Here is a 26338-nt window from a genome sequence, read left to right on the forward strand (position 1 = left end):
CCCTCATGGCCGGGTGCCAGCAGTAGCCCAACCCTCTTTAAAGCCACTGTCCCCTCACTGCTCTGGTCATGTGGGATACAATCATCACCCTACTTGGCCTCTGAAAAGACCCCTTCGTTGGAAAAGGAAAAGGTGAATTGCACCGTTTCGCAGTGCTGCATCTGAGATTTTTGCATCAGTTACAGTTCTACTCTTTTGTTGGGGAAAATGGGAAAGAGCCCTTTTTCCTCTGAAGAAAACAAGCTGAGAATCCTCCAGGAAAGGTTTCAATCACATTCCAAAGGAGACCTGATCAAGAGGGATTCCAACCCAGATGGGCAAATAAAATGCTCCAGAGAGGTACAACTTGACTTTTGCCTTCCGGGCTACGCCTGCCAGCACATGGCTTGTGTGCTAAGCAAATGTTTCGACTGAATGGCAGAACAGCTGCTGAGCAGTTTAAAAATACTTCGGAGGGAGGGCTGGTGCAATGCAGTGGTGAGAGACTCACCAGTGCAAATCTTCTCTTTGGGGCCGGCTCTCCCTGGGTGGATGGCCAGAAGCAAAGCATCCTTCTCCTCGCCTTGGTCCTGCCCCGCTCATCTTACAGGGCAATGGAAGAACAACTGAGATGGGAAGCCTGTCAATTGGAATCTGCTGGGAAAGGACCAATTTTGCACCATACCCTTCTTTATCCTTCGAGGTGGGTATCCGGTGCCCACAGGCAGTTGATGCATGGGGGATTTACAGTGTTTTCACCCTCTTCCTTAATCATTTAGACCTTAAGCGGGAAGTGTATGGAATTGATTTTTGGAATCTATACTCGTACTCCACTTCCATCTGCTTTTGTTTTTAAAGGGGAGCAAAATGTTTAGCTTGAGTGAACATAGAACATATAATAATAGAGTTGGAAGGGATCTTGGAGGTCTTCTAATCCAACCTCCTGCTTGAGCAGGAGACCCCTATACCATCTTAGACAAATGGCTGTCCAGTCTCTTCTTGAAAGCCTCCAGTAATGGAGCACTCACATCTTCTGAAGCTGTTCCATTGGTTAATTGTTCTCACTGTTAAGAGATTTCTCTTGAGTTCTAAATTGCTTCTCTCCTTGGTTAGTTTCCATCCATTGTTTCTTTTCCTGCCTTTTGGTGCTTTGGAGAATAGTTTGACCCCCTTGTCTTTGTAGGAGTCCCTCAAATATTGGAACAGTGCTATCATGCCACCCCTGGTCCTTCTACGGCTGATATCAATATGCACCAACCCTGCTTTTTAAGACCCCAGAGGGCCATTATTGGTAGTCCTTGACTTATGACCATTTTTATTCAATGAACATTCAAATTTACCCTGTTTCCCCCAAAATAAGACATCCCCTGATAATAAGCCCAATCGGGCTTTTGAGTGCATGGCAATAAGTCCAAGTGCTTATTTCAGGGTTCAAAAAAATATAAGACAGGGTCTTATTTTTGGGGAAACATGTTACAATGGTTCTGAATAAATGTGATTACGACTGGTCCTTGAACTTCTGGTCATTCCAGCGCTTCTGCAATCGTGTGATCACGACCTGGGTGCTTAGCAACCGGTTTGCACTTATGCCTGGCTGCGATGCCTCGCAACCTCATGATTGCCATTTGCAACCTTCCTGCCATCTTCCCCAGACAGCCAATGGCTACTGATGAGAATCCTGGGTGTTGAAGTCCACATATCTAGAAGTTGCCAGGCTGGGAAACATCGCTCTAGGCTACATAACAAAAACATACTATCTGCTTACATGCAAATGAAAGTTGCATTCTCTCTGAAGGGAGGATAGCAGCTGCCGTGGAGGGGGAATTAAAAAAAAATCAACACCAAAGCTCCACAGTTGGGATCCATGTTAAAAGGGAGCAGGGCTTTGGTCCCCCAGCTGTGGCCATCACTTGATTTTCTAACCTCTCCTTGCAGGCAGTCCTGGCAGCCAGCCCTTCCTGCCTGGTTCTTCTGCAAAGACTCTGGCATGGCTGGGATTCAAGAACCTGTCACCTTTCAACGTTTCTGACAGATTGCTTTAGAATCCAAAGCAAAAATGGTATGGAAGCCATCCAAGGGGCTTGTGAATCATGAGCTTTTCCAAAGAAGCAGGCAGGGGGAAGAACTTAAATTCTTGCCTAAATTTGAAGGCCTGTAGTTAATAAGCAAATACACTGAAGGTGCTTTTTTAGCACATAACAAAGGTAATGCAGAAAGCTTTTGCATTTCTTGCTCTCAACGCTCTCTAAACTAAGTGAATGCAGTTTCCCAAGCTTTCAGATTTGGGGTCTGCAGCCCAGTTCTTACCTGGAAATGTCAGAGATGGAACTCTGACCATTCTCACAAAAAACAGCTGCTTTGCCCCTCAACTCCAGCGGCATCAACGTTCTTCTTCCCTTCACCGCAGAAGGCACCTCTCTCATGCACTCCCCTTTCTAAGTCAGGTGATTATGGAATGAGCTCCAAATCACCTTTCTAACCATGGTTGTGTCATTCTTAGCCTCCCAGTTGCTTGTGGCTCTTGGGCCACAACTTCCAACTATAGCTAGCCAAAATGGGTCACATAGTTCCTCGTTATGAGAAGGAAAGACAAGAAAAGTCTGGAAAGCCTAGAAAAGGCTTAAGACACTTCAACAAAACTCTGGTAATGCCTGGAGAAATGAGATTCGGAGAAATGGAAGAAGCACCCACATTTCCACAAAGCCCCAACTGTGCCACAGTCCCTGGCTCAAGGTTCCCCAATCTTGGCAATTTAAGACGTAGGGACTTCATCTCCCAGAATTCCCCAGGCAGCCATGCCCTAACTGGCTTCATTAATTGATTTTTATTTTAATTTTTTGAATCAGAAGCACTGAGGTGCTTCTGGATGGAAAGGATTAGCCGGTGAAGTCACCATTGCTGATGGTGGTGGAAGCTATGATGCAGTTGAGGGCTCCTTTCAGGTCCCCGGCAGGAGCTGGAGTGAGGGACAAGAGCTCCACTCTTCCCCACGGCGGCTCTCGGGTCTCGAATGCAGGCTTGCTAACCTCTTGCCCAGCATCCCAAGCACTCGAACCACTGTTGCTTCTGTTTACTAGTTGATGAAAAGATGTCTTAAGAACACCATTTGAAGGAAGTGTTAAAGCAGGAGAAAGCTCCCCCAAAACTCAATGCACCACGTGAGAACTGAACCACATCACCAAGATGATATTCTCCTTTGAAAGAAATTCCAAAAGCAAATTCTCTTTCATCAAACGGACGCTGAATTGCTGGAAGGAGAAATTCTCTGCACCGCTGCACTAGCCCTAATAAAGATATAGACCCCCGCTGTCAGTCAAATGAGTAATTGAACCTAACAGCACTCAAGGTAGTGAAGTCAGATCTTTTCATATCACAGGTTCCACAGAATGAGCCAAATTGTTAGTTTTATAGAACTAGCAGATGGGAGATGAATTTTTCTGGTCAATTGATAATACTGAAGCAGGTTGGTTGTACAACCGAGCCAGCCACATTATTAGTGGTTCACAGGTGTTTTCCAAACTTTGGGTCTCTCTAAATTTCCACAAGTTCCAGGCCCAGCCCAAGAACAACATAGAAAAATCCAGCCAAAATTCAGTTCTGTATCTGCTCATTCCAACAGACAGAATCTTGCCAGATTAAACCTTCACTATTCTCACTCCAACAGTTACATGCTGAGAGATTCTAGGGAGTGGCTACAGCACTTAGCAATAGCACTTAGACTTACCTGTATATACCACTTCACGGTGCTTTACTGCTCTCTCTAAGTGGTTTACAGAGTCAGCCTCTTGCCCCCAACAATCTGGATCCTCATTTTAGCGACCTTAGAAGGATGGAAGACTGAGTCAATCTTGAGCCCGTCAGGATCGAACTGCTGGCAGTGACCTGAGTTAGCCTGCAATACGCCACCACAGCTCCTGACTCTTTCCCTCTGTCTCCTCTTAAACTCTGGGCTGCCTTTTGTCTTGTCCCGCTTCTTTGGAATGTGCTCCCTCCTTCTTGGGAAATGCCACTTCACTGTAGTCCATCCATACCCCACACCCCTGTTAAGCCACCACAGCAAGCCTTTCCCACCACATTTTAAATTCCATGAAATTTCAGTGAGAAGAAGCAAGGGTCATACAGAACTGCCTAATTCCATTCCATTAGGAATTTCCTATAGATAGTTCTCAACTTATGACTGCAAAATTTCTATTGCTGAGACATTTGTTAAGTGAGTTTTGTTCTATTTTGCAACCTTTCTTGCAATAGTTGTTGAGTGAATCATTGCAGTTGTTAAATTAGTACAGTTGTTAAGTGAATCTGGCTTCCCCATTGACTTTGCTTGTCAGAAGGTTGCCAAGGTGATCACATGACCCCCCCCCAGGACACTGCAACCGCCATAAATATGAGTCTGTTGACAAGCATCTGAATTTTGATCACAGGACCAGGGGAATGCTGCAATGGTCATAAATGTGAAAAATTGTCATAGGTTACTTTTTTTCATTGCTGTTGTAACTTCGAATGGTCACTAAATGAACTGTTGTAAGTCGAGGACTATCAGTATTTCCATCCTGATTGTAAACAGTTAATTATGTGTTAGATTTGTTTCCCATCTTCATTTTGTGCAACTCAAAGTAGCATTCTGTACATAACGTTCTTGCTTCCTATTGTCTCCACAACAATGCTGTGAAGTGGGTTGAAATGAGAGAGAGAGAAAAAGAGACAGACAGACAGACACTGACTGGCTTGCTAATCTTGTGTGGCTAACTCACAGAAGATGGCCAAGGCGTCTAACTCATGGTCTCCTGGTTCGTAGGCCAGTAGCTCAACTGCAGATATCACAGCTCCTTCCTGATCTGTAAATGTGGAGGCCAGAGTGCCAACCCATAACCTTCTACTATCACAATGGCAAAGTTGCCCCACACCAACCTAGATACATCCTACTACACTCCTTTCCCCCACCCACACCCAGAAAATAGGCACATTTCTAAACAACAGAAGGAGATGCCTGTTGCCATTTTTATTTTCTAAAAATGTATGTGGAGTCAACAGAGAGACTGCTGTTGTTGACATTCTCCTTTGCTTCACGCTACTATCAGATAGACTCTGGGAAGCGTCTCCTAGACCAGGGGTCTCCAACCTTGGCAATTTGAAGACTCATGGACTCCAACTCCCAGAATTCCTCAGCCAGCAATGCAAAGCTGGCTGAGGAACTCTGGGAGCTGAAGTCCACAAGTCTTCAAGTTGCCAAGGTTGGAGACCCCTGTCCTAGATCACTGCCATATACTAAATGATTTTTTTTTTAACGACAAAAAAACCAACAACAATATTAAGAGTAGAATGTAGAACCTGGAAAGACAGCAGCCTTCCCTTCAAGCAAGATGTTCAAAGGCCAGATTCCTTCGCTTCAGAGGTCCTTCCAACTTTGGGTCCGATGGACTCTTCGGATCTTAACTAACTCTACACTTAAATCACTTTCTTATTTGGTCCCAGAATCTCTTAGGATTTCTCTTTTTTACTTGATTGTCTGGATTCTATTGAAAGTGTTCTAAAGTGTTCTGGCCAATTTGGAGAAATTCTAGAAATTGCAAAAAGGGGAAGGAAAGCCACATGTCAGCAAGAAATCTGAAGTTACCCCCCCTTCCTGCTTTACAATATCCACACTGGGCTAAATCCTTGACCAGAGACCCTGAGTTGTTTGAAGTCATAGAATGAATCCAGGAATACAACTTGGGGTGGATCTTATAGAAGTGAAGTCTCAGTACTCTGTTCGTAGTTAAAAGATTCTCTAGATTACTGAAGTACATTTATGAATAAATCAAGCTTTTTAAAAGCATAGCTGGGTCCACAGGTATGGGTAGTCCTTGACTTACAATCGTTTGGTGATTGGTGAAGTTGGTGAAATTGACAGCTCGGATTTTAAAAAAATGTTGACTAATTTTATTTCTTCTTGGAAAAGATTTTTGGATTGAAATCAAAAGAAATGAAAATGTAAATTTTGGGAGCTAAAGATTAGAATTATATGAGATTAGAGAAATAGTGCAAACAAACATTAACATTAGACTAAGAATTAAGATGCAGTTCTAAAATTTGCATCTATATCAAAGAAAGTCATAAGCCATTTTTTTCCCTGCAGGATTCAATCTGAGTCGGTTTCTGGGACCACTGGAGGTTTTGTCTTCCGAGCTTTCGGACTCATGCTGGAGCCTGTCTCCAGGGAACTTCTCTCTAGCAGATTGTGTGCTGTTCTCTGTGTGGTATTTTTATAATGCTTGTGTTGTATGTGGCTTTTTCGATCTTGATTGTGGTGTGTTGATGGCTGGCTTTTAAGACATCGGCTGTTGCTTCCTTGTGCTGCCCAGCCCTCGCCTTCTAAGTACTTGATAGGCTGGTGGTAAATCAGCACTCCTGTTGGCTGATGAGGGGCCCGTTTCCCAAACTTCGATCACTTCCCCGGCTGTTTTTTTACCTGCTCGACCAACAGTCTTAGTAGCTGCCCACACACTGCTAGAGAGAAGTTCCCTGAAGATGGACTCCAGCACGAATCCGAAAGCTCAGAAGACAAAACCTCTGGTCCCAGTGGCCAACCCAACATTGGTTCCTGGGACACATACATTCGCCTTCATTCATTCTTTTTCTAACTTTCTTGCTTTTTTCTTTTCTTTTGGAACTCCTATCTTCTTTCCTTCTTGATTTTCTTTCTTTCTCAACCCTCTTTTTGTCTGTTTATTGTTTTAATGTTCTGCTTTTGAAAATCAATAAAGTTATATAAAAACTAATATATATTTAGGTTATATAAACTAACCTAAATGTTCTTGTCTTTTGGGACGCAGGCTGAGGTAGGGTGGGGCATGGTGAGGAACCAGAAGGAGGTGGAAGAGGATAAGCTATTCTGAAGTCTCCATTCAGCCAGAAGGCTTTGGAAAATATAGCTGTGGAAAAAGGACACTTCAGCCCTGAATGCAAAAGCTTTTTACTGGAAACAAGCAGATTTCAGAGAAGTTTAATTGGCACATGGCTACTGGGTGCAGCAGGAGAGTTTCTGAGCGTGTGCAATCAATGTGGTTGAGTTTGCCAGCTGTGGCTTGCGGCAGCTGTAAAAGAGCCCAAGTGATCCCTTCTTTGCATTTTAAACCTTAAAAGCAGCACCCTTTGATTTCTAGCCCAAGGAGCAAGAGCTGCCTCTTTTATTTAAAACCTCTGTAATGATTCTCTCCCCCCACCACCCCCAACATGGGACTGATGCTAGCTGTTAATCTAAGATTAGTTCACTGGACTTTGGAGTGGAAGTGGACTGTAGCAAGGACCTAAGGCTGCTGCTGAAGTACTGCCCATCTTGTTGCCAGCAGCCTCTGTCTAAAATTTCTGGATGTCTGCTCAGACTGGATTGCTCTTGTCTGTCTGTTTCCACTAATAACCTGCTAAATTCTACCCACACCCCATGAAGAAGTTAACAAGCCATTCGCAAGATCTCTAAGGACAGATAATGGCCAAAAGCATGCGCAGACAATGTGGCCCTAACATGTTTGTGAAACGTAAGCAAAGTTGAGGTCAAGCAGATCTTGGAGGAAGGGTGTTCCAAAGAGTGGGGGCCACCACCGAGAAGACCTGATGCCTGGTCCACAGCCTATGAACTTCACAAAGAGGGGAGAACCCTGAACAGGACTATTCATGTGCATTTTGGTATGTCATGTTTTATCTTATTGTTACTTGCAGATGGGACAGGATATAAATATTGGGAACAAACACACTGAGAATCTGCAAATTAACTACAGATAGTCCCTCAATTTACAAGCAGTTATTGCTGCTCAGATTTATAACAGCCACAGGATGGGTGTTTTGTGATTTTTGTAAATGGTCACACTGCGCCCCCTGCAGTCTCAAGGTCACATTGCGGGTTGGGTCAGCTTTATGACTGGTTGCAGCACTCCGCAGTCACAACGTGACTATGATTCGTGATGTATTTTGCCAGTTTTTGACAAGAAATGCCCATTCAAATGAATCAGTTCACTTAATGTCCATAGCATTTGCCTACTGACTGCCATGAAAAAGACCATAAAATTACTTCCGGTCATATGGAAGCCTCAACTTATAACCCTAATTGAGTTTCTAGTCCCAATTATGCTCACAAGCCAAGGGCTATTTTATAAAGATAAAGATTTCCTTTTCCAGTCATGACTGACTCCAGGGTGTGATGCTCATCTCCAGTTTCTTAGCTGAGACAGCCAGCATTGTCCAAAAACATTATCTGTGGTCAAGTGGCCAGCATGACTGTACACCAAGGCGCACGGAACACTGTTGTCTTCCCACCAAAGTGGTACCTATTGATCTACTTGCGTTTGCATGCTTTTGAACTGCTAGGTGGGCAGGAGCTGGAGCAAGCAATGGGAGCTCACCCTGTTGTATAGTACTCGGGTCTCGAACCCGGGCTGTCAGCTCTCCAGGTGACAAGCTCAGCAGCTTTAACCACTGAGCCATTGTACCACCCCACCTCTTGACTACCCTATACGTACTATCAAATATTTATTACCCAATAATCAGCCATTCTTTCAATGTACTTTCAAACGCTAACCTCACAAGAGCTACGAGTGGTGCAAAGAGCCATGGAAAGAAACATGCTTGGCATCACAAGACAAGATAGAAAGACCTGCACATGGATGAGAGAACAAGTGACAGTATATGATATCGTCAAGAGAGTAAAAGAACTGAAATGGAAATGGGCCGGTCACATGGCAAGAAAAACTGATGACAGATGGACTAAGGCAGTCATAGAATTGATCCCACTTGATCAAAAGCATCCATGAAAGAGACCTAGTGACAACATCACTGTGTTTGACCTTGGGGGGCCAGGGGAGCCAGGGCCAGCATGACGTCACTCGTGTTGGAGCGGCACATGTGGTGGCCCGAGCGCTCTGCCATGGAAATGGGCTTCTGAGCTCCGTTTTCAGCTGTGATGGCCTCTGCAGGAGGGCTGTGCTTGGCCCTTGTGAGCTCTGTTTTCACGGGCAGAGGCACGTGGGCCGGTCCGTTGCTGTTTCCAGGATGGCCCTGTGGGCCAGATCTAAGCACCCCATGGGCTAGGCCTTGACTTTGACACCCCTGCTCTAGAAAGAGTGTAGAGAAGAGCAACCAGGATGATTAGGGGACTGGAGGCTAAAAAAATGAAGAACGGTTGCTGGAATTGAATATGCCTAGTCTAGTGAAAAGACAGGATAGCAGTGTTCCAATATTTGAGGGGCTGCCACAGAGAGGAGGAAGGGGTCAAGCTATTTTCCGAAGGCCAGAGAAGGAGCAATGGATGGAAACTGATCAAGGACAGATTCAACCTGGAAATAAGGAGACATTTTCTGACAATGAGAGCAATCAACCCATGGAACAGAAATTGACTTCAGAAGTTGTGGGAGTTTTATCGGTGGAAGCTTTCAAGAAGAGACTGGACTGCCACCTGTCAGAAATGGTGTAGGGTCTCCTGCTTGGTTAGGGGGTTGGACTAGATGACCTACAAGGTCCCTTCCAACTCTGTTAATCTGTTAAAATGATGAGGAAGAGGATGATGGATCAGCCAACCAACTTGTTTATTCAAGCTTATTTATTTAATTATTTTTAATGCCGAATATCTGAAGCTCTCTGGGTGGTTTATAATCAAACACACTAGAAAGTACAATTGACTGTTAAAGCTCTCAGTGCATCAAGGGAAAAGTGCCTATTTGCCCAGCAACAGCAGGAACATCATGTCATGCCTGAATTTATAGAATCCCAGGAAGCAAGCACTTGATTTTCCTCCTGTCATCAAAGTAAGTAGAACAGAATGCCCTACAAAGATACAAAAACAATATTTTGGTATCAGAATCCACGCTGCAGATGGCACACCAGAAGAGGGTCAATTCATTAATTATATTTCTTCGCTAATCATATCTTGACTTTCAGCATTATTATTTTATCCCTTCCAGCTTAGGAACAAAAATGAAAGAGGCCTCTCAACGCCAATCCATTCATGAGAAAACACTACCAAAAAAAAAGCTCTTAATATTTGACAAAGCCAGAAACATTGGCCAAAACACTGAGCATCAACCAGTATCGGCATATGTCACACAAGCAAGGTAAGCGGGTTTGGCAAGAATGAATACAGAAGCAGCTGAAACCGAACGGAGGCCAATAAATACTGCAAAGAGACATATGGGCACAAACAAAGCTGTATCAAAGCAATACTGACCAAAATCTGCACAACATTTACCCAAGGATACAAAAATAAAAATATAGGGAACATTCAAGAGAGATTTTACTATCATTAAAAGCATTTATTAGCTACTTTCAAAATTCAGGATAGCTGGTAATAAGAAAGAACAGCTGGAAATGGGGGGAGGAGGATTAGCTGTATCTTAAATGCAAATATAATTAAACACAAGTTGGCTAACCAAGCAAGCTGAAGGCCAAAGGGAGAAGTAAAATGTTCTGTATCTTGAAAGCTCCTCCACTCAGGAAGAACAGCGAATGTGTGAATATTAACCAAGGTGAAAGGAGAACATAGTTTGAGCAACAAAGTTTTGCTTTGTTCTGGGAATAGTTTCCCCCTGAAACTCTGCAGGAAATTCCAACTGGTCAAGTTTTGCAAGAAGGAAGGCAACCTCTCTGCTTCTCATCAATCTGACATGTTGAGATACCTAAACCTGTAGCTGGAGAAGACCAAATCTGATCATGCACAGGACCCTTCTAAGGAAAGGCCAAAACGTACTTGATTGTCTTAATGACTTAGTTCTCAACCATCCAGGTTATGGTTGTCCCAAAAGTGCTGTAGGAGATGATCAGGCTGGACTTTCTTGGTTTTTTTCCTTGAAAATATTTCTCTTCTCATCCAACAAGGTTCTTCAGTTTCTTGGATGAAAAGTGAAACGTTTTCAAAGAACAAAACCAAGAAAGCTCAGTTTCCTTTTGGAAAAAGCATCGTTGGGACTTTCTCAATGACACCTTTTTGCAAAAAGTAAGTGCCCTCAAGTCCATCAGTTCAGAAATCGGTTCAAACTGGACAATTCAAATAAAATGGCCTTTGTTGCTACGGTTGGTTCATATTTCCTCTGAGCACGAGGCAGAATGCCTACTGAGAGGCTTCCAAGACAGATACAAGAACTCCCGTTGTACAATCGAGTCATTCCTTCCAATTACAATCTCCCAGTTCTGGAGACAGATGTGGGCAATCATAATGCAGACCCAAGTGTGCCACCCATCCCAATCGCTCCACAAGAATTCAGGAGAACTCTTTGACTGATGGAGGGCAACCATCCTGACTTCTCACTTCTCAAAGGATGGATGGGTTTTGCTGAGCAAAGGTTCCCACCAACTTTGAGGATGGACTTTTCCTCACTTCATCAACAATTCTTGCCCAGCCATTTCAACAGGAAACAAACTTTCCTTTTGCTTACCTTTTAAGATTATTTCAGCACCATTTTCTTCTTTTGTCACAAGCTGTTGTGCAGATTCCTCTCTTCCCAAGTTTGTGTTCCCCAGTGCAAGTCCAAGAGAAGATCAGAAGCGTTTTCAATTATTGATGTAGGACATTGAAGGAGACTGTAGAATAAAGGCAAGTGAATTAGTGGAAAATTGCCCTTTCTCTGCTTATATAGCAAGTTAAATTAAATTAGTGGCATCTACATAAGGATCTCCTGCTGTTCATGCACCCATATTCAAAGACTGCATCCTTCAGTTATTCACAAACTCTCAGGAATACCACAAGAGGCAGACAGCAAAGAAACTGTAAAAATATTCTCTATGAAAGGGCCTTGTGATTTTGGGGTGGGGTTTTAAGAATATGGTCCATGTTCAGCATTTAGAACATAGAATAAGCTGATACCAGAAACTACAGTTCTTTCACACTTGGGGGAAAAAGTAGGATATAACTGCCTACACAAATTCATTCAGTCAGAAAATTGGTCATTTGCTCCAAGGAGTTCACAAAACGTATCCTATAAGGCTGGTGAGCAACAGTTTTGGAAGATGATTCAATGAAAAGTGCAAACAGGAAGATGAGGGCACAAAGGCGTGGGGCTTGACCTGGCAGAGCCAGGACTTCTCGTTTTCTCATTTATCATTTAATTGTGGATTCACCATTGCTGGAGGTTTTCAAGAAAAGATTGGACAACCATTTGTCTGGGATGATATAAGATCTCCTGCCATTGGCTTGGACTAGAAGACCAAAGCTATCAATGGGCAAGACAAAAACAACAATGGTTGGAAACTAACCAACAGGAGAAGCAACCTAGAACTAAGGATAATTTCCTAATGGTGAGAACAATCAACCAACCAGGCTTGCCTTCAGAAGTTGTGGGTGCTCCATCACTGAAGGCTTTCAAAAAGAGACTGGACAACGGTCGTGTCCCACTCCTCCGCTGACGGCCGGGTCAGGGAAATCCGAATCAGGCTTGCCTCTGCAGCTCTGCCCAAAGTCCTAGCAAAGTCCTCAGAGCAGGCAGGAGACCAGTAAGTGACTTCAGCAAGATAAGTTCGACTTTGCCTGACTCAGAGACTGCCAGAAAGCAGATCCTTTATATAGGCCATGGGGTGTGGCTCCATGACTCAGCACTCATTAAGGCCTGCCCCTCCCTTCCTTCTGTTGCCTCCGCCTATCCAGTCTTCTGATGCGAGGGTCACTCCAATCAGCAGCTGTTGGAAGTAAACTTTCCTCAGGCTCACATGCTGTGGAGGAGGGGGAGGGGTCTAGCTGCTCCGTTTGCCTGGGCATGGAGCCAGGGCTGGGGCCGGGGGGTGCTCCCTCCTCTGCAGGCTGCTTGGGCATGGAGCCAGGGCTGGGGCCGGGGGATGCTCCCTCCTCTGCAGTTTGTCTGGGCATGGAGCCAGGACTGGGGCCGGGAGGCATACATTCCTCCGTGTTCGGGAGCAGATAAGCAGACCCCGGCTGCGGTGAGAGCGGACAAGACACAACAACAACCATTTGTCTAAAATGATATAAGGACTAGAAGACCTCTGAAGGCCATCTATTATTCTATATGTTCTAAGATCTCCAAGGTTCCTCCCATCCCCATGGTTCTATGATCTCCTTCCAAAAGGGGACAACTGTGATTTTTCCTTGTTCACTTGCATGCTTAAGCTTCTCTCTTATCCTCATGTTTCTTGCCCAAAACAGATCAATATTCAGCCTAACGGTCCAAGAGTCTTCTGAACGATGGGATTGGGGGCCATAGCCCAACTGCTATTATACGAAATCTGACTGATTCCCATTCTACATTATCTCCAATAAGCCTCTTGACTAGGCCGAGAGTTTCTGCCAAATGTTCTCCAGTTAGTCAGGACAGTCTTCTGGAATACAATTGCTAATTGTTTTTTCACCACAACTGCAGTGTCTTCCCTGGCTTTTCTCCTTTTTTTGGCTCGTATTCACACTGCACTTGTAGACGTTTACTATCCTGAAGTTTGAAAAGCCAGGTCCCTCACCAGAACTGCCAAAGAGAATATTTACGCGATTTCCAAATTAGACAAAATTTCAGATTCAAACATTTCTCTTTCTCTGAATGTAAATTCTTTTCGCCTGGACATCTGAAAACAAGTACCTCTCTAGATCAGGGGTCTCCAATCTTGGCAACTTTATGCCTGGCGAACTTCAACTCCCAGAATTCCCCAGCCAGCAAAGCAAAGCTGGCTGGGGAATGCTGGGAGTTGAAGTCCGCCAGGCTTAAAGTTGCCAAGGTTGGAGACCCCTGCTCCAGATTGTTTTGATTTTAGCAGCTATCAAGCATGAAATAAATTGTCAAATGTTAAAATATCCTCCCATATTATCTGTCACGTTCTGATTCTGTAGGCTACCTATCAAATCCTGCTAAATATTATGTTTCTCAAAGTTAAATGTCAGCTATAAACTATTATCAGGTGTAGCTATACAATCACTGAGAAATCTAGAGAACATCAGATATCACCTAAAGGAAGGCTTCTGAGACTAAATTCAATTTCAGATTTGCTCCACATTTCTTTCTAAATAAAAGATTTATGGAAACCATTCTAAGTTGGATGAATTCCAGATTTTAAATGTAATTTATCAAAATGAACGAATAAATAAATAACTTATAATATTGCCGACAGAAATAAATACAACACAGAAACAGTCATAATCATACAGTAATTACAGTATACACCCTCTTCAATATTCTCATTGTTCATTTTGTTTGCTTGACTTAATTAAACAAAAAAGAAAAAGGAAAAAGGAAAAAGAACAATGAGAACAAAACAATTATTCAACAGCAAAATATATATAACAGATTTTGATACTTCTATATATAAATTTTTACATAAGAGTTTCAAGGAACAATAATAATTTGCTTTATACCGATGACTCTACTCAACTGAAAATGCAAAAGATCTGGAAGCTTTCGTAAGGAAAATCAAGGAGCAAAGTGAAAAAATGAAACTAAAATTAAATATAAAGTGGGCCAATGACAGGCACAGCAATCAGCCGTAGAATGAATAATGAAGATATCTCAATGACAGATAGATTCTGACTTTTACGATTAGTTACCAAGAATAACAAAGCACCTAACAGTAAAGAAATAAGCCACACATTTCAATATAGGGCTGGAAGGGACCTTGGAGGTCTTCTAGTCCAACCCCTGCCTTGTGTCAAGCTATTGTGATGTTGTACTTCTCTATTTTAACAAATAATAACCATGCACCTGCAACTGAAAACAGGGAATTAACATTTATATCTATCACCTTCTTTGATCACTCTAATATCTGAGTGATATTTTCAACCATAGTTCTATGTTCACACAACTTATGTAATTAGATCTTTTATTTGAAAGATAATCTTTTCCCAGTTATATCTCCCTGACCCACCACAGCAGGAGGTAGGGGATCTTAAGGGTTCCCTCTTTTAAGGAGGTCAATCTAGTGGGACCAAGAAGAAGGGCTTTCTCTCTGTGGAACATGATCCCTGAGAAGATAAGATCAGCCTCCACCTTGATACTCTTTCGCAAGGCCCTGAATACTTGGTTTTGCCATCAGGGACCCAGCCAGGTAGGAGGTAAGCTCAAGGGTCCCAACTGGGCAGGATGGATAAGTAGACTTGCACTTGGGTCAGTAGCCCTGATGGCCTTGGAAAAGATATTCAGATACCACCTAGAAAGAACAGGGTTATTTTCTCTGTGACACTCCATGGAACCAAAGTTGCATTTGAAAAAAAGAGGAGAGAAGGAGTATTTCCTTGCTGATAGCTAACAAATAGGTAACACTGCATTTTTCAGAAATGGAAAAGGACGATGACCTCCACAGATCAAAGATGGAGTTATAGAAAAAGTCAAGGAAAAGCAAGAATGACAATGAAGATGAGTTAAGTTGCAAAGATAGGATGTTCCAAGAAAAAGAACCAGTGTAAAAGGTTCTATTGCTCATGGAAAGCTATGAAGCTGTTACAAGTTTCATCCTGATATTGAGTCTACATGTTCCATTGTGCTCAGAAAGGCACATGGGACTTGTGATCCAATACATCTGAAAGAGACTACACTAGAGAAGAGCACTGATGCCAGTCTTTAACTGCCATGGTTTTCTTAAATCAAATATTTTTTTTGTCAAGTGAATACAATCAGTAGGCTCATATTTTATTACATTGATCTTTTTGTTGCTTTGCAGGTTATAGATGATGGGGAAAAATACGGTTTGTATCCCTTCCTTCCTTCCCATACACAGACACTCACTTATGTACAGATGGGTTCTCATACTGAATGACAGTTTAATCATGGTTCAGAGAATAAACCACATTCATTTGGGTTTATTCATACACACAAAAAAGTAAAGGTTTCCCATTCCAGTTGTGTCCGACTTCAGGGCATGGTGCTAATCTCTTTTTCTTGGCTGAGGGAGCCAGTGTTGTCCAAAGACAATTTCCATGGTCATGTGGCCAGCATGGCTATATGCCCAAAGGTGCACAGAACATTGTTACCTTCCCACACAAGTGGTACCTATTAATCTACTTGCATTTGCATGCTTTCAAACTGCTAGGTGGGCAGGAGCTGCGGCAATGGGAGCTCACACTGTTGCTCACATCTCAAACCTAGGCTGTCAGGTTGACCGCTGAGCCATCACCCCCCATTCACAAAAAAATAAGCCATAAACCATAGATTTAGAAGAATTGTGATGTCGCAACAAGTTAATGATGAATCTGCACACGGACAGGAGGTCGAACGACTAGCCTCGTGGTGTGACTGAAACAATCTGGAACTGAACACACTCAAAACCGTAGAAATGGTGATAGACTTTAGGAGAAACCCTTCCATACTTCCACCTCTCACAATACTAGACAACACATTATCAACAGTAGAAACCTTCAAATTTTTAGGCTCTACCATATCGCAAGATCTAAAATGGACAGCTAACATCAAAAACATCATCAAAAAGGACAACAAAGAATGTTCTTTCTGTGCCAACCCAGAAAGCTCAAACTGCCCAAGGAGCTGCTGATCCAGTTCTACAAAGGAATTATTGAATCTGTCATCTGCACCTCTATAACTGTCTAGTTTGCTTTTGCAGCCCAACAAGACAGACACAGACTTCAGAAGATAATTAGAACTGCAGAAAAAATAATTGCTACCAACCTACCTTCCATTGAGAACCTGTATACTGCACGAATCAAGAAGAGGGCCGTGAAAATATTTACAGACCCCTCGTATCCTGGACAGAAACTGTTTCAACTCCTACCCTTAAAACGATGCTATAGAGCACCGCACACTAGAACAACTAGACACAAGAACAGTTTTTTCCTGAACGCCATCACCAGCCTCAAAAACATGCCTAAATAGGATGACATAGAGCTGGGGCGGGTGGGCAGACCCACCCGAGATTTCCGCTACCGGTTTGGGCGAATACCACCTCTGCATAAAATGTTAATCATGTTCTTTCATTCTTTGGGAACCCCAAGATCCCATCTGGAGCTCTGTAAACTTTCATTCTTGGATCCCTGCTAGACCTGGACTGGCTTTTATAGTGGGCTTTCCCCCTTTTCATGGACAGCAGCTCTTCTGTTTCTTGCAACCTGGAGCAAGCTCAGCCAGACAAAGTGGCTGGCAACCTGTCTGATGAACAGAGACGTCTCCTTCCACAGAAATACAAATGACTGCATGGAACTGACTTGCAGAATTAGAAATTCTCTCATTTGGCAATCAATTCCTAAAAGCAACAATGGCTGAAAACCTAAACAACACGGGGGAAATTGTTATTAAAATCAATCGTGGAAATGACTGATTATTATGTGCATCTTTTAAATCATTTTAAGGGCTTTTGAGAGATGGCAATGTGAATTAGCCATGGAAAAGAGATAATCTAGACAAATGAGAATTTGTCTGAGGAACTGAGTCATATGTGACAAAACTTCCCAAGCTTTTACAAATTAGAAATGAGATAGTAAGGATTATGAATCATCAGTTAAAACCGATAAAGCTTACTGCACCATTTTTATCAATGCTTAAGGTCACACCTACAGCGTTTGACAGTCTCATCATTTGGGACCAATAGCATTTCTATCCCTTTTTCCAAACAGCAAGATTTACTCCTTGCCTTTTCATAAAAGAACCAGAAAAGAACACGCTACCAGCATGGCAATTAAACTGTCTCCCACACCAAACACAAGGAAGTTACATAAGTAGATTTATTGCAGAGAATTAGGAAATTGTTCAGATGAAGACATTTGCTGTCTAAGGGGCACCCTGCAATTCTGCCTTTCCTACAGAAGTTAGTCCGCTGATCTAAACCCTGACTTGCTTCTTCCTGCACTTTCATATGAATGGATGCTGATTTTCCAGTGTAGGAAGTTAGCATCCACCCCTCTCCAAGAAGAATGAAATATTTTAGAAGATATTTAAAAGGGCAGAATATTATATTTCCCCGGATGAGAAATGGAGAAACATGTTTTAAGGACAAAGCAGCTCCCTGCAGCTTCCTGCCTCCTCCCACCTTTGTCAATGGGCCAGAGGCAGAAATCCAATCCCCCCCCACACCTTTGTCAATGGGACCATCATCTGCAGCACAATAGGACCCAACTAGCAACAGAAACTCACCACATGGCACCTGGGAAGATTACATCAGCCAGCAAGGCTAGTTAAGACCCCCCACCCTCTGGGAGTCTGACAACCAATCAGAGTACTCTTTCTGTGCCCCAGGAATTTTAAAGCTCAGAGAAAGCATAAAACCAAGGCACACTCAATATCTTGCCCCCCATTTTCTGTTCAGGAACTCAAATCATGTGATCCTGTCCTCCATTAAACCATCTTTCCAAGCAGTCTCCATGTTTCCGGTGTCTTTTTCCCCATTTGGAACTGAACCCAGATGGACATTTCTTCCAACACAGGTTTTCTGACCTCCAGAAAGAGAAGAGTTGCGGTGGCGCAGTAGTTAGAGTGCAGGCTGCTTCTGCTGATCACCAGCTGCCAGCACTTTGGCGGATTGAATCTCACCAGGCTCAGAGTTGACTCAGCTTTCCATCCTTCCAAGGTCGGTAAAACAAGGACCCAGATTGTTGGGGGCAAGAGGCTGACTCTGTAAACCACTTAGAGAGAGCTGTAAAGCACTATGAAGCGGTATATAAGTCTAAGTGCTATTGCTATTGCTATCTTTCATGATGAAACAGATACATTCAATTCACAGCTATTAAGATTGTTGGCCAAGCAGGGACAAAAATAGCCAGGGAAATGACTGTGGTCTGGGAAATAGGCTCCTTGTCAGTCAACAGGAGTGCTACTTTAGCACCTGCTTATCAGGTACTTAGGAACCAACAACTTGTCAGCACAAGGAAACAGCAGCCAACGACTTAACAGCTGGCTATCAACATCCCCATCAACCAATAAGAAGCCACATACCCTACCAGGCGTCACATAAATATGATGCATAAAACAACCCAAAGCACACATTCTGTAAATATGATGCATAAAATAACCCAAAGCACACATTCTGTAAATATGATGCATAAAATAACCCAAAGCACACATTCTGGTGAGGGAGAAGTTCCCTGAGGATGAGCTCCAGCATGAGTCTGAAAGCTTGGAAGATCCCCGTAACCTACCCAAATTGGATCCCGAAACATATTTTTTTGCCTTTCAGACCAGAGATTCCTCTCCTGCTAGCTTCTCTCAAATCTTTGAAATCCCCTTTGTAACCTTCTATTTCTCCACATTAGGAGATATGGGCTACTGTCAGGTCCCCAGGAATCAATAACACCATCAGTAAGAGTAGTTTCATAAACAGAATCTTCACTTATAGACAGAATCTTGCCAGACTAAAGTAACTATCTGCATAACTACAGATATACTCAGGGAACTGCTAGGGAGAGTTCTAACCTTTTTCCTGATGATCAAACTTTCCAAGCTCTTCTGCCTTTTTCCCTCTCAAAAGCAGCCCCTCCCTCCTGGGAATCCAGACTACAGCTCCAAATGTATGGCATAAGCTCCTCCGTGCTGGCTACAGTGAAACCGTCCTGAATTATGCAAAAACAGAGTGTAGGAAATGACAGCTTGCAAGGCTAACAATTGCGTCAGTCTGCAAGACGCTGAGTAGGAACCTTTGTACAACTTTGGGAGTCCTTAGTGAAGAGAGAAACTAAATTTGAAGTCAAGGCTAAGCAAAGACAACCAGGTGGCTTAAATAGTAGAGGGGGATAATACCTCAGAATCAAAAGACAAGGTGCTGTGCACATGAGCAAGTTACGGGCTGATTTCAACTGAAGCGCTGCTATTATTGGCAAGGCCATTTCCAACTCTTGGGAAAGGGAGTTTTGAGCACTGACTTCATCAAGGGTAAAGGAACATCTGGTAGGATCCTGACAAATCTCTTCCCCCCCCCCTCCCCAGAACCTGGCTTGGCCGTTCACGAGACATGATGTCAGCCAAAGTTAGGATTTCATTGGAAGCTGAAAAGTACAGCTTTCTAAGGCTGTGCTTGAAGGGGGGTGGGGCTTTAGTTTGGATTAAAGTAGCAGCCCCCAACGTTTTGGGCATCAGGGGCCGGTTCCATGGAGAGAGCTTTTTACATGGTTTCATGTACTGCCTGTATTCCACAGATTGGGCTTCACTTGTGTGTGCGGACCAGTTTCTGGGATGCCATGGACCTGTATCCTTCCACGAACTGGGGGTTGGGGACCCCTGGATTAAAGGAAGGAACTAACAAACTGAAATTAAAATCTGAGCTAGCCATACATACTTGAATACAGCTCGACTGTTTGGAACCCATACCATATTTCTGACATCAATACAATTGAACGTGTCCAGAAATATTTTACAAGAAGAGTTCTCCATTCCTCTGAAAACAATAAAATACCCTATCCCACCAGACTTGAAATCCTGGGTTTAGAAAACTTAGAACTACGCCGCCTTCGACATGACCTGAGTTTAACTCATAGAATCATCTATTACAATGTCCTTCCTGTCGAAGACTACTTCAGCTTCAATTGCAACAATACACGAGCACACAATAGATTTAAGCTTAATGTTAACCGCTCCAATCTTGATTGCAGAAAATATGACTTTAGTAACAGAGTTGTTAATGCTTGGAATACACTACCTGACTCTGTGGTCTCTTCCCAAAATCCTCAAAGCTTCAACCAAAAACTATCTACCATTGACCTCATCCCATTCCTGAGAGGTCTGTAAGGGGCGTGCATAAGAGCACAAGCGTGCCTACCGTTCCTGTCCTATTGTTTCCTTTCGTTATATCCAATTAATATAGTTATTACATACTCATACTTATATATAAGCTTATATATTGTATAATTATTTCATGCTTATGCTTATATATAATGTGTGACAAAATAAATAAATAAAAATAAATAAAATCAGCCCACCAATATGACATGACACTAGCTTTGAAATTCCCAACAACTTCCCACCAAAAGCAATACTGGCCAATATTATATAAATTGCAATTGAAAAATATTTACCCTGGTCAGTGTTTCTCTACCTTGGCAACTTTAAGATGTGTGGGCTTCAATTCCCAGAATCCCCCAGCCTGCCTAACTAGGGAATTCTGGGAGTTGATGTTCACACATCTTAAAGTTACCTGGGCTGAGTATGACCAACGCACATGATACATTTTGTGTATTTCAGAGACATTATACAAGAGACAGCAGTGAAGCATCCATGTCATCCCTACATAATATATGTGATATCCCAGCATTAAACAAAGGGGCTTATTTTGCTCTCAAGAACACTAATCCTGAACAAATTCCATTACTTTAGTAGACAATATCAGGTCAGAATGGCAACGTTCTCCAAAGACTGGCACTCTTATGGAGTTTGCATTTTGATTATTTATATTTTTTGGCATCTGCTGCCCCAAAACTGGTTGACAGTAAAAAGGCCAGGGAAACAACATAAGAAACATTGGAAGAAAGGAACTTTACTTCACAAAATATACTGTACCAATGAAAAGTAAGAGTAAGCTTTGCTAAATTTGAAACAGAGTTTGACCCTGTGGCTCCCGAGGACATGGACAGGTTGTTGGGTAGGTTGAATGCCACCACGTGTTTACTGGACCCGTGACCCTCCTGGCTGGTGCTGGCCACTCAGGAGGTGACACGAGGCTGGCTCCAGGCGATTACGAGTGCTTCTTTGGTGGAGGGTGTCTTTCCGGCCTCCTTGAAAGAGGCGGTGGTGAGGCCCCTCCTCAAGAAGCCTTCCCTGCATCCGGCTGTTTTAGGTAATTATCGTCCGGTCTCCAACCTTCGCTTCGCGGCGAAGGTTGTAGAGAGTATGGTGGCATATCAGTTTCCCTTACACCTGGATGAAATTGTCTATCTAGACCCGTTCCAGTCCGGTTTCCGGCCCGGTTACAGCACAGAGACGGCTTTGGTCGCGTTGGTGGATGATCTCTGGAGGGCCAGGGATAGGGGTTGTTCCTCTGCCCTGGTCCTATTAGACCTCTCAGCGGCTTTCGATACCATCGACCATGGTATCCTGCTGCGCCGGTTGGAGGGATTGGGAGTGGGAGGCACCGTTTATCGGTGGTTCTCCTCCTATCTCTCCGATCGATGCATGAGCAGTGTTGACAGGGGCAGAGGTCGGCTCCGGGCGCCTCACTTGTGGGGTGCCGCGGGGTCGATCTCTCGCGCCTTCTGTTCAACATCTACATGAAGCCGCTGGGTGAGATCATCAGTGGCTTCGGTGTGAGGTACCAGCTGTACGCTGATGACACCCAGCTGTACTTTTCTACACCGGGCCACCCCAACGAAGCTATCGAAGTGCTGTCCCGGTGTCTGGAAGCCGTACGGGTCTGGATGGGGAGAAACAGGCTCAAGCTCAATCCCTCCAAGACAGAGTGGCTGTGGATGCCGGCATCCCGGTACAGTCAGCTGATTCCACGGCTGACTGTTGGAGGCGAGTCATTGGCCCCGATGGAGAGGGTGCGCAACTTGGGCGTCCTCCTGGATGAACGGCTGTCTCTGGAAGATCATTTGACGGCCGTCTCCAGGAGAGCGTTCTACCAGGTTCGCCTGGTGCGCCAGTTGCGCCCCTTTCTAGACCGGGATGCCCTATGCACGGTCACTCACGCCCTCGTGACGTCTCGCCTGGATTACTGCAATGCTCTCTACATGGGGCTCCCCTTGAAGGGCATCCGGAGGCTGCAGTTAGTCCAGAATGCGGCTGCGCGGGTGATAGAGGGAGCCCCTCGTGGCTCCCGTATGACACCTATCCTGCGCAGACTGCACTGGCTACCTGTGGCCTTCCGGGTGCGCTTCAAGGTCTTGGTAACCACCTTCAAAGCGCTCCATGGCATAGGGCCGGGTTATTTACGGGACCGCCTACTGCTACCGAATACCTCTCACCGACCCGTGCGCTCTCACAGAGAGGGACTCCTCAGGGTGCCGTCAGCGAGGCAGTGTCGTCTGGCGACGCCCAGGGGAAGGGCCTTCTCTGTGGGGGCTCCCACCCTCTGGAACGAACTACCCCCAGGACTTCGTCAACTTCCGGACCTCCGAACCTTCCGTCGCGAGCTTAAAACACACTTATTCATCTGCGCAGGACTGGATTAGATTTTAAATTTATTGGTTTTAAATGGGTTTTATTTTTTTTATATTGTTTTTAAACATTCGGCCTTTTAGAATAAGTTTTTTAATTGTTATTTTAATCTGTATTTATGTGTTTTTATTTGCCTGTGAACCGCCCTGAGTCCTTCGGGAGATAGGGCGGTATATAAATACGATTAATAAATAAAATAAATAAATAAATTGGCACCCTCCAGACAATGGCAAACGCAGCTTCAAGCTGGCCAGAAAATCTAATACTGGTAATTCTCAATTTAAGACCACAATTGAGCCCAAAATTTCTGTTGCTGAGTGAGACATTTCTTAAATGAAGTTTGACCCAATTTATGACTTTTGTTGCCACAGTTGTTAAATGAATCACTGCAGTTGCTAGATTAATAACACGGTTGTTAAGTGAATCTGGCTTCCCCCTTGACTTGGCTTGTCAGAAGGTTGCAAAAGGGGATCACATGACCCTGGGACACTATGACCGTCATAAATATAAGTCAGTTGCCAAGGGTTTGAATTTTGATCACGTGACCATGAAGATGCTGCAATGGTCATGTATGAAAAATGGTCATGTCACATTTTTCAGTGCTGTTGCAATTTGCTGTAACAACAGTTTTTTAATGAACTGTTGTAAGTTGAGGACTACCCATACATCCAAAGGATGGGGTAAGTACTACATTTGTATACAATTCACAAGCAGAAACTTCACAGGGCTACAAATGGCACTAGTTCTGTTTTATAAAACTTATTGAAAACTTATTTATTTATACAAGCGGGACTGGCCTGATTTTTAAATTTTAAATTTAAATTTTAAACTTTTAATGGTAATTTTATTGGGTATTTTTATGGTCAATCGACGGTTTTAATTTGGCCTTTTATTGAATAAGTTTTTTAATTGTTATTTTAATATGTATATTAATTGTTTTAAATGGACGCTGTACACCGCCCTGAGTCCTTCGGGAGAAGGGCGGTATAGAAGTTTGATAAATAAATAAATAAATAAATAAATAAGTGCAAGAAGACCCAGATCAAATCAAGATGATAGCAAACATTAGAACTGATTAATCTCAGTGCATACAATGAACGACTGAGAGAACAAGATATGCTTAGTTTATCGAAGAGAAGGCCGTGATAGCAGTCTTCCAGTACTTGAGGGGCTCTCACAGAGAAGAGAGGGTCAACCTATTCTCCAAAACACCTGAGGGCAGGACAAGAAGTAACGGATGGAAGATCATTAAAAAGAGACCCAACCTAGAACTAAGGAGAAATTTCCTGACAATGAGAACAATTAATCAGTGGAACGACTTGCCTCCAGAAATTATGGGTCCTCCATCACTGGAGGTTTTCAAGAGGTTGGACAGCCAATTGCCCAGAATGGTGTAAGGTTTCCTGTTTGAGCAGAACTCCAAAGTCCCATCCAACCTTGTTATTCTATGTTCTGTGTAGTGTGATGCTTAATGCGATGTTTACCAACACTTTTAGAGAGCCCTTTCTACAGGCATCTCCACCAAAGTTCTTTATTTGCTGTTTCAAAAACAACAGCAGCATCCACAGCATGTACCAGAGTACTTTCAATTGCTACAAAAAAATGGACAAACCTTAACATGGACCTGTACAAGCACAGCAGAATCTCTTCTAACTCTCCCTAGTGGAGGTGAATGGTGATAGTAGAGGACCACTTGGCTTTCAAGAATGCTAATCATCCAACAGGGACCTTCTCAATGAAACATCCCTAACCAGGAGGCAGAAGATTCCCTGACACGAAAAAGGAACATCAGTGGCCAACGTCATCCAAATCTAGTCAAAGCAGCATGGACATTCCTTACCCAATTACAGGGGTCTCCAAAGCTGGCAACTTTAAGATTTGTGGACTTCAACTCCCAGAGTTCCTCAGCCAGCCATGTTGTAGTCCACAAGCCCTAAAGTTGCCAGGTTTGGAGACCCTTGCCCAATCAGATCTAACTACTCCTATCCATTCCAACAATCTACCATCTGGAGGTACCCTGACTACTTGGCCAGGGGTATCATCGCTGCAAGATGGTTGAGAGCTTTGCCTTGGCTCACTTCCTCTTCCCCAGAATGCAAACTAGCAGGCTCTTTTTTGTGGGTGGTTTAACAGCAGGTGCAGCAGGTCACTGGCAACCACCTCCTGGCTCCAGATTGAGAGTCAATAATAAGCATTGGCTTCCAATTTTAGTTTGTTAGGAAAGGAACCAACAAATCCTCCTGGTTCACAGGTATTGCTAAATAAAACCCGATTTCACAGAATCAAAGTTGGAACAGAACAATTAAGCGTTTTTGTTTAGCTACCACACTGGTAGGAAAGAAATCAAACAGAAGCAAGGAGGGTTGATCACCAATATCTAGATAGTCTTCAATGTATTACCACAGTGGGAACCAGAATTTTCACTGCAAATCAAGATGGTTGTTAAGTGAGTTACACATGATTTTATCCCCTTTCTTGCCATGGTTGTTAAGTCAATCATGCTGTCATTAAACAAATCTTTGCATGTCAGAAGCCAGTTGGGAAGGTCACAAATAGCAATAGCAATAGCACTTAGACTTATAAACCACTCCATAGTGTTTTACAACATTCTCTAATTGATTTACAGTCAGCATATTGCCCCCAACAGTCTGGGTCCTCATTTTATTGACTTGAAAATGGATGGAAGGCTGAATCAACCTTGAGCTGATCAGGATCGGGCAGAGTTAGCCTGCAGTACTGCATTCTAACCACTGCGCCACCATGGCTCATGATATGAAGATCACATAACCCTTCCTGGTGGTTTCCTAGGCCAGTCCTCAATTAAAATTAACATACACTTTAACTATTTATTTATTTATTTATTTATTTTTCAAATTTTTATACCACCCTTCTCCGAAGACTCAGGGCGGTGTACAGCAAAATAAAACACCAATAATCAAAAATTTTTAAAATACAATATCCAGTTAAACATCTAATTCAATAGCTGTATGTTAAAAATATTAAATAAAAAATTACAAAATTACAAAATAGATTAAGACCCCTATTAAAAGCCCACTAAAAACCCACAGTGTTAAAATTAATCAATCAATTAGGCCAGCCCCGCTTGGTGAAAAAAGAAGGTCTTGAGCTCGTGCTTAAAGGTCTGAAGATCAGGAAGAAGACGCAGTCCCGCAGTCCATTGCCTGATCTTCGGACCTTTCGCCGTGAGCTGAAAACACATTTATTTATTCAAGCGGGACTGGCTTAAAAGTTTTATTAAATTTTATTGGGGCTATGTATGAATTTTAGGGTTTTAAAATTGACTGTTTTAAATTTTGGCCATTTATATAATTATGCTTGGTTTTAAGTTTTTTGTTTTAATGTGTATATTGTATGGTTTTATTACT

General features: G+C 43.2%; 1 protein-coding gene across 1 annotated transcript in view; it reads right to left on the minus strand.

Moving 5' to 3' along the window:
* Positions 1-26338, minus strand: part of NEXMIF (neurite extension and migration factor) — a 438320-nt gene that overhangs the window by 86817 nt on the left and 325165 nt on the right. The window contains exon 3 of the mRNA XM_058196855.1: positions 11376-11520. The gene's annotated coding sequence lies outside the window, so the exon portion shown is untranslated. The remainder of the gene's footprint in view (positions 1-11375; positions 11521-26338) is intronic.

Source organism: Ahaetulla prasina, chromosome 11 (genome assembly GCF_028640845.1).
Source record: "Ahaetulla prasina isolate Xishuangbanna chromosome 11, ASM2864084v1, whole genome shotgun sequence".
In the NCBI taxonomy this organism is placed as follows: domain Eukaryota; kingdom Metazoa; phylum Chordata; class Lepidosauria; order Squamata; family Colubridae; genus Ahaetulla; species Ahaetulla prasina.